Genomic DNA, 8,521 nt, shown 5'->3' with positions numbered 1-8,521 from the left:
CCCAAGTGGTCGGGGCTGAGCAGAACCAAAACCAGGAGCCGGGAGCTTCTTCCCGGTCGGTCTCCGCCACACAGGCGGCTGCCGATACCGAAGGCTTTGTGCCATCCTCGACCGCTTTTCCAGGCCACAGGCAGGGAGCTGGACGGAAGTGGGGCAGCTGGGACTCGAACCGGCACCCGTATGGGATCTCGGCACGTACAGGCCGAGAAATGGAGCCACTAGGCAACCGCACACGCCTGGCCCAAGCAACAACTCTTGCCTTCCCCTCGTCTTCTTGTCTGGTCCGGGGAGATGCACGCTGTCGACATCTCTGGCCCAGGCCTTGTATGTTTGGCACATACGGCCTGATGATCTATGGGTAGCTTGCTGTTTTAGTTCAGGCAGGCCTTAACGTGCTCTCCGACGGGAGCTACGGCCTAGCTGACAGGAGGAGTGCCTGCCTGCCTGCCTGCCTGCCTGCCTGCCTGCCTGGCGTTCCCCTAGCAGGCTGGCGGGCTCCCAGCCCCAGATCTTGGGACCGTCTGGGGGCTAATGCGGTCCGGCCGGCCTGCCTGATGTAATTTTTTCACCCAGGCAGTCCCGGCGCTTTGCTGACAGCTGGGTGTTGTGGCCTAATCCGGCTGGCCCGCCCGCCCGCCCGCCCGCCCGCAACGCACCCACCCACCCGCCCAGCCATTTTGGCTCTCTTTTTGCCTGACTGGGTGCAGCGCCCTAACTTGATTCCGGTTCTCACGCTCCCTCTCCACCACCCCCACCGCACCACCCCCGGTTCTTGCGTGCGCCAGTGGGTGCTGTGGCACAATCTGAGATGGCCCACCACCAGTCCCAGCTATCGCCATTGGGCTGGGGTACGGCAACCTAGCCTGGCCTGGTCCATCCCCAGCCCTCCTGCGAACTGTGGGGTGCTAGCCAGTTCACAGTTCAATCCAGCCTGGCTTGCGCCCCAACCCGGCCTGGCTAATTATATGTGTGTTTTGGAAGGCAGCTCTTCTCTGCGTTCACATCTATCTTTCTTTTCTTTAGGATTTAGTCACTAGGCTAACATGCCGGCCGGACCCAACCAACCAACTAACCAACCAACCAACCCCTTGTCTTTGATGGACCGTGGGTGGGTGGGTGGGTGGGGTGTGGAGGCGGAAGAGTTGGAGGGTCAGCTCACCATCTCTTATTCTGCGGAACTGAAGGGAAAGGGTGCTCTGAGGGAGAGACTGGGGCACCTGTGCCTGAGTTGTGGGTGTTGTGTGCGGTCGGCTCTGCGGACAAGTCAAGGGGACTTGAGGACGGCAGAGCAGGAGGACATATGGGCTGGCCTGTGCCCTTCCTGCCCGAGGATTTCTCTGGTGGATTGGGAATGAAAGGCCACTATGCCGACGTGAAGGCCTCACAGGTGGCCTTACCTGACACCTACTTCTCCCTCCATGTTCTGGATCCTGGCCAGGAACCACTCAGCGTGCAACCACTTCTGCTCACAAATTGGAAAGAGAAAGCTGTGTGATGCCCCCTCCTGGGATAGAGAGAGAGAGAGAGAGAGAGAGAGGTGAAGAGGCCCAATCCCAGCCTGGCTGCTCCCTTTCTCCTTTTCCTCATCTGGACCTTACCTGCAAATGGGGAACAGAGAAGACTGAATTGTTGTCACATTCTCACTAACTCAATTTCAATCTCTCTCTCTCTCTCTCTCTCTCTCTCTCTCTCTCTCTCTCTCTCTCTCTCTCCCCCTCTTTTCCTCTCTCTCCTTTCACATCCCTAACCTGTTTCCATGGCACATCCTTTCTGTCCCTGAGGAACTTCTTGGGTCTTGCAAGAGCTCACAGGAAGGACAGGCAGACGCAAGGGCGCTGCAGAATAGCTTCACTGGCTTTTCCTCCACTTTCATGTCCCTGTGGCTCCACTTCTGATCTAGCTCCCTGTTTGTGCCCTGGGAAAACAGCGGAGGGTGGTCCAAGTGTACGGGACCCTGCACCTGTGTGGGAGGCCTGGAAGAAACTCCCAGCGCCTGGATTCGGATCGGATCCAGTCAGCTCCGGCCGTGGTTGTGGCCATTTGGGGAGTGCACCGGCGGATGGAAATCTTTCTGTCCGTCTGTCTCTCCTTCTCTCTGCAAATCTGCCTCCCCAATGAAAATAAGTCAACCTCAAGGCCAAATAAATAAATAAAAATAAAACTAGAGAACAGAAAGTGAAAGCAAGACAGTGGGGGATACTGGCATTGTGGCACCGCACACACGCTCAACAGCCTGTCAGCAGACACACTGGCCTTGCCGTATGGGAACACCGATTTCATCTTGTTCCTGGCTCCTGGCTTCGGCCTAGCTTGGCCTCAGCTGCTGTGACACAGGAGGGAGAGAGCCCTTCCACACTTTGTGACAATACCGCCTAGGGAGGGACATCCAGGAGAGACAAGGGTGGAGGAAAGGTCTCTTGGCACATATTGTGGGAACGGACTTGGGGTGAGGCGCTGACTGGGTTGTAGCTGTGTGTGTATAGGGAAATCTTTGCTGTACCAATGTGGTTGGGGACATTGAGATGGACTGAACCGGGTTTCTGATTTTTGTGAGACAGTCTTTCTCTCTTTCTCTCTCTCTCTCTCTCTCTCTCTCTCTCTCTCTCTCTTTCTCTCTCATTACTGGATGAGGTTCCCCGGGAGAGCTGGGCTTGGAAAAACGTGGCCCAAGGGATGAATCTGGAACTGACCCCTGGGCTCGAGACTCAGTGTTGTCGTTGTGATCTCTTGTCTTTGCTCTTCCTGCTCCCCCATCCTTCATCTTCCCCGTCCCATCGCAACCCCAACTGACTCCAAACCAGAAACCCCAGCGTGTTTCAAGAATCCACTCGTGCTGTCTGCGCGCCATCTAGTGGCCACAGTATCGGATCGGACAAGAGGCGAAAGCCAAGATGGCGCTGACGGCAGAAGCCAAGATGGCGCCCGCGTCTGAACAAGTCTCGCGTCTCGCGAGGCCTCGGGGTGGTGGTCGGCGTGGAGTTTGGGGGGGTCGAGGAAGGAGGAGGGAGGGAGGGAGGGAGGGAGAGAGTCGGTCTGGCGCAGGCGCAGTAAGCACAGTCGGGCTTCTGGCTTGCTGGCTGAGCAGTGGCGGCGGTGCCGGCGGTGGGGGGAGGGGGGAGGGGGGAGGGGGCCGCGGCGGCAGAAACCGTCCTTCCGCCGGGCCGGGACTGCACTGTGCGCGCCTCTCTAGGTGCTCCTGCCACGTCCAGGCGGGGGGATCTGTTACCTTCCCAGGGATGTTGCCTTAGTTCTTTCTTCTTGGATCTCTCCATTCCTTTTAGGCTCTGTTTCTCTCTCTCTCTCTCTCTCTTTCTCTGTTTTGCTCGCCGATTCCCGCTTTCCTCTCTTTCTTTCTTTCGCTTTCTCCTTTTCACTGTCTCCTCTCCTTCTCCCACTCCCCTACATCTCCTAGAATTTCACTTGTGACTCCCACCTTTATTTGACAGTCTTCATCCTTACATTCTCTGCCTTCCCCTAGGTTGTTCTTGAGTTGTTTTTTCTCGTTCAATCTTTATAGGCCTTTCTCTCGCGTCCTCATTCTGGATTTATTTTCTTCCCTCATCGGTGTGTGTCTGGCCGTTGTACCTGCGTGTGTGTGTGTGTGTGTGTGTGTTCTCCCCTAATGTTTCCATTGCTTCCCTTTATGTTGTCTTTCTCTTTTCTTAGTTTTTGTCTTTCTTCTTCTTCTTCTTTTTTTTTTTTTGTATTCTTACCTTTGCCTTCCTTTCAGTTCTCATTCTCTCCTCCCCCCAGCCCCCCCCCCCCCGTTTCTCTCTCCCTTTTCTCTCTCTCAATGTCGGTGTTTTCATTTTATTTTCTGTCTGCCTTCTTCCTTTACCTTTGGCTTCCTTGGTCCTTCTTAACTTGTTTCTCTCTTCTCTTTCAATCTATATATGTTTTTCTCTCGCGTCCTCATGCTGGATTTATTGTCTTGCCTCATCTGTTTTACTCGTGTGTGTCTGTTTTTTTTTTTTTTCCCCCCAAAAAATTTTGTTCTACTGTGTCCATTGCTTCCCTTTATGTTGTCTTTCTCCTTTCCTAGTTTTTGGTCTTCCTGGTTTTTTTTTTTTTTTTTTTCTTTCTTTCTTAGTTTTGCCTTCCTTTCAGTTCTCATTCTCTCCCCCCCCCCCCCCCGTTTCTCTCTCCCTTTTCTCTCTCAATGTCGGTGTTTTCATTTTATTTTCTGTCTGCCGTTTTCCTTTACCTGTGTGTGACCAAGTCTATCCACCCTTCCCCCAAGACTGTACTGATAGGTCAGATGTATCCTGTCACAGTAGATGCGTGGTCACTCACTACTACAACTCGATTCTCCCCAAGCCACGCGACCTGGTGTTCCATGCATCAACACCGAATGTTAACATTTCACCAGTGACGGTCACGACACAGTTTGGTTCTAAATGAGAGGCAAGGCAAAGCAACCGACCTGGCGGCCGGGACCAGCCAGCACCCCCTGCGAGGGGAGGGAGGGAGGGAGGCAGTGACACACATTTCCCTGCCTATCTCGGCTTCATTGCCTGGCTGCGTGCATCCAGCGTGCTGTCCCTTTGTCCCTTGGTGCTGGCTGTCTGACTCCACCTGGTGGCAGCCGTGCTGTAGCTGTAGAGCATTCTGGAGCCGGCAAGGGCGAGCAAGTGGGTGGAGAGCCCGGGACAGGATGTGACAAAGTCCCCAAGCTGCAGGCGGGAGAGTCCCAGCCCTGCTGGGACCTTGGTGGCTCGTGTGCTGTTCGGAGATTGAGCCTGGAGGCTTGCAAGTGAGCAGGCAGGCAGCTGCGGGGGTGGGTAGGTGTCTGCTCGCTCCCGATTGTAACCGGGCTGGAGTACCGCTAGAGTGCATGGGGTCGACCAGCACACCCTTTTATCACTGCCACCGTGCACTAGGGGACTCGATCGGGGCCGTCGGCGGGGCTGCGAGGCCACGGCCACCGGCCCGACACTTGCCGCCTGCACTAGGGGACCCGGCCGGGACCGTTGGTGGGGCTTGAGGCCACGGCCGCCGGCCCAGACGCTTGTCGCCTGCACAAGGGGACCCGGTCGGGGCCGTCGGCGGGGCTGCGAGGCCACGGCCACCGGCCCGACACTTGTCACCCGCACCCTAGGGGACCTGGTCGGGGCCGTTGGCGGGGCTGCGAGGCCACGGCCACCGGCCCGACACTTGTCGCCTGCACTAGGGGACCCGGCTGGGGCCGTTGGCGGGGCTGAGGCCCTGGGCCGCCGGCCCGACACTTGTCACCCGCACCCTAGGGGGACCTGGTCGGGGCCGTTGGCGGGGCTGCGAGGCCACGGCCACCGGCCCGACACTTGTCGCCTGCACTAGGGGACCCGGCCGGGGCCGTTGGCGGGGCTGAGGCCCTGGGCCGCCGGCCCGACACTTGTCACCCGCACCCTAGGGGGACCTGGTCGGGGCCGTTGGTGGGGCTGTAGAGTTGTTTGCTTTTCTCTAACTCCTGGGGTCGACCAGGTGGCCACAGGAGCATGCCCTGTGGGCGATGGCTGTGTTTTTGGGGACTTGTGACCCGGGCCCCCATCTGAGGGGCGGCTGTGTCCCATAGGTTGTCCCTGTTGTCCCCTGGAAGGGCATTTCTACACCTGCAGTTGTCATTTTGGATCTGCAGGTAGGTGCTGACACGCTGTCTCCTGGTGACTGTCACCGGAAGAGCTGGGCCCCTGGGTTCGCGTCTGGGGCGGTAGGGGGGAGCGCGATGGGCTGCCGGCGGCCTGGCGCTGGACTGCGTTCCCCCTGCCCATCCGGTGCCGAGCTCCCTGCCTGGGTTCGTGCGGGAGCTTGGTGTGCGATCCTGGTTTAGCCCTGCGACGGTGCCACCATCTCCGGCTTAGAATTTGCCCCGAGAGCGGCAGAGGTGAGGCTGGGCGCTGGGTCCTATACCCGTGTCCGTCTTCTGCCGCAGGTGGCCCGCTGCGTAGTGGTGGCTGACAGAACCCCCTCAGAACTGAGTCTCAGTGGTCGTCGGCCTTATGCCGCGTGTGCGTGTCAGGCGTTCCTCCGCTGGGGTTGGCCACCGCTGCTGAAGAGGCAAGGGGCTGGCGAGGCTGCCGACGGACCCCCCCCTGGCAGCTGTCCTCGCTGGGCGTGACCCCCTGTGCCTCGCGTGATGTCATAATCCTAGACCGAGACTTGACCGATGTGGTGATGTGGCGCTCTCCTGGGCCGGGCCTAAGCCGCTTACAGACGAGGGACGGCCATTCATGGCGAATGCTGCCGAGCTGCTCGTTCTGTCTTGCGGGCTCCTGGTTCCTCTTTCCCCTGCCTCGGCGTGGTGGGAGAGGCCAGGGGTGCGGAATCCGGCTCGATCTCCGCTCCCTCTGCCTTGTGCCACCTGAAGGTGCTGGCGTTGGGGGTCCAGGCGGGGGTCCTCGGACGTGGCGGACACCCTTCGCCCTCTGCCGTGTCGGTGTGTCATGGTGTGTGGGCGGGCCCCGTCCCGCGGTGGTGGTGCGGGGCTTGTCTGGCAGAGTCTGACCCTGCTCAGCTCTCTGCGGTGCTCCTGGAGCGGTCCAGGTCGTTTGCCTCTCAGGCGCCTGGAACCGAGTGGTGCCGTCGCTCCTTCACTGCCCCGGTGTGCTCTCTCCCGGGTGTGCCGCCGCAGCCTCGCTGGCGTGTGCTGCTTGGTGCGTGGGAGTCCCTGGGGGGTCGAGGCGGTAAGGAAGAGGCAGCGTGGGTGCAGCGCAGGCCCGTCGCCGCCGCTGCTGCTGCCGCCTGTGGCCTTGCTTGGCCGCTGGTGTCCCCTGCGCGTCTGTGGGGGCAGGTGGCTTCCTTTCCTCTACCGCAGACCCCTCCGCCCGGCTTCGGGCTCGCCCCGCGGGTTGGGTGTTGCTCCCTCGAAGGGCCCTCTCGGCCTGGTGAGAGGTGCGCTCGGGGTTGGTGGGGTGCGGCCCACCTTCGGTGAGAAAAGCCTTCTCTAGCGATCCGACAGGGACGTGCCTTACGTGATGGGGTGCCGTATCCCCCGCTTGTCGCCGTTCCTTCCCTCCTGGTGTGTGTCGGTAGCCACGCTGCTGACGACGCGGATGGCTCGGGTTCGTTGTGCGTTAGGTGGCGATGGTCGCTCGTTCCCTCCGCCCTCCCCTCGGGGAGTGTGTGGGGGTTACGCGTGGGCTCTTCTGGCCCCCTTCCGCTGGGGGCCGGACGCTGCCTCTCGCACCTCTACCTCGCCGTGGCCCGTGCCTCCCCCCTCTGGGTCGGGGGAGGGTCCCGCTGGGCCGGGCCGGGTGTGTCCCGGTGCCTACTGTGGGCCTGACGGAGGGGCTCCTGTGGTCGCTCGCACGCACGCATGCGGTGCGCGTGTGTCGCCTCCGGTGTGTGGCCTTCCGCTTGCCACCTGGGGCCCTGGGGTTGTGTGTGGCTTTGTCCCGTGCTGTGCCCCTGTGGCCCTGGTGGTGGGGTGGCTCTGCTCGCTTCCCGCCCTGGGCTTGCCGTTGGCCCGCTGGCCGGTCACCGCCGGCGAGGGTGGTGCGGTGGGGCCACGGGTTTGGGCCTGTTGGGTCTCCCCTCGGCCGCGTCGGCCTTGGGAGCGTTCCTGCGGGGTTACGGCCCTCGGGACCGGGGCCCGGATGTTGGCGGATGGAGGCCGGGATCCGGCAGCAGGTAGGCGCCCGGCGTGTGGGCGTTGGCGGCGTCGCGTTGGGGGCCCCGGTGGGGGGGCCTCAGGCGCGCGTCGGGGAACGCGTGGGGGTCGCTGGAGGCGGGCTCCGGTGTCCCAGGCGTGTCACGGGACCGCCCGGGTGTGGGCGGTGGCATCCCGTGTCTGTTTTCCGGGAGGGACCCGGCTTTCGTTGGCCCGAGGTGTTCCCTCGTGGCTCCCCGTCGCGCTTCTGGTGCCTCTCCCCCGTGGTCTGATGCCACCCCCCCATATAGGTACCCCCCTCGCCGCCCGCTGCGGCCTCGTGTCGCTGGCGTGTGGCGTTGAGCGCTCTTTGGGGTCGGGGGTCGGTTGGCTGCGACGTGTGTGGCCTGCGGTGTGCGGGGGCTGGCGTTTCCCCTCATCGTCGGCGGTGTGTGCGCGTGAGGGGTGGCTGAGTCGCACGCTGGTCCCCGGCTGTGTGTGGTTTGTGCCTGGCTGCCTCCCCCTCCCCCATGTGGGACCGCCCTTGCGCTTGGAGAGCGCTGGCGGTGAGATCCCGCGTGGTGTGGGGGCCGGGTGCGTCGTCTGGCCGCCATCCGGTTCGGCCGGCCGTCCGTGTGGAGGAGGCCCTCCTCCGCCGCGCCCCTTCGCGCTTGGGGGGGTCCGCTGGCCCTCGGCTCCCGCTTGTCACCGCTTGTTGGGCCTCGCTCGCTCGCTCGCCGGGTGGCTCCTGCTGCCGCGCCTCCTTTGTCTCCATCTCGCTCTTCGTCCGCTCCCTGGTCCTGGGTCTCCGTGACCCTGTCGTTCTCCGCTCCCGGGGTCCCGCTGCGGCCGTCGGGGAAGGCGCTCGGGCCCCTTCCCGTGTGTCTCGCCCCCCGCCCCGTCAGGCGGCGGTGGCCGGTGGTGGCGCCGCGGGTCGGCTTGTCGGAGCCTCGGCGC

This window comes from Ochotona princeps, unplaced genomic scaffold, assembly GCF_030435755.1.
Source record: "Ochotona princeps isolate mOchPri1 unplaced genomic scaffold, mOchPri1.hap1 HAP1_SCAFFOLD_431, whole genome shotgun sequence".
NCBI classification, from domain to species: Eukaryota; Metazoa; Chordata; class Mammalia; order Lagomorpha; family Ochotonidae; genus Ochotona; species Ochotona princeps.
Note: the sequence above shows the minus strand (reverse complement) of the source record.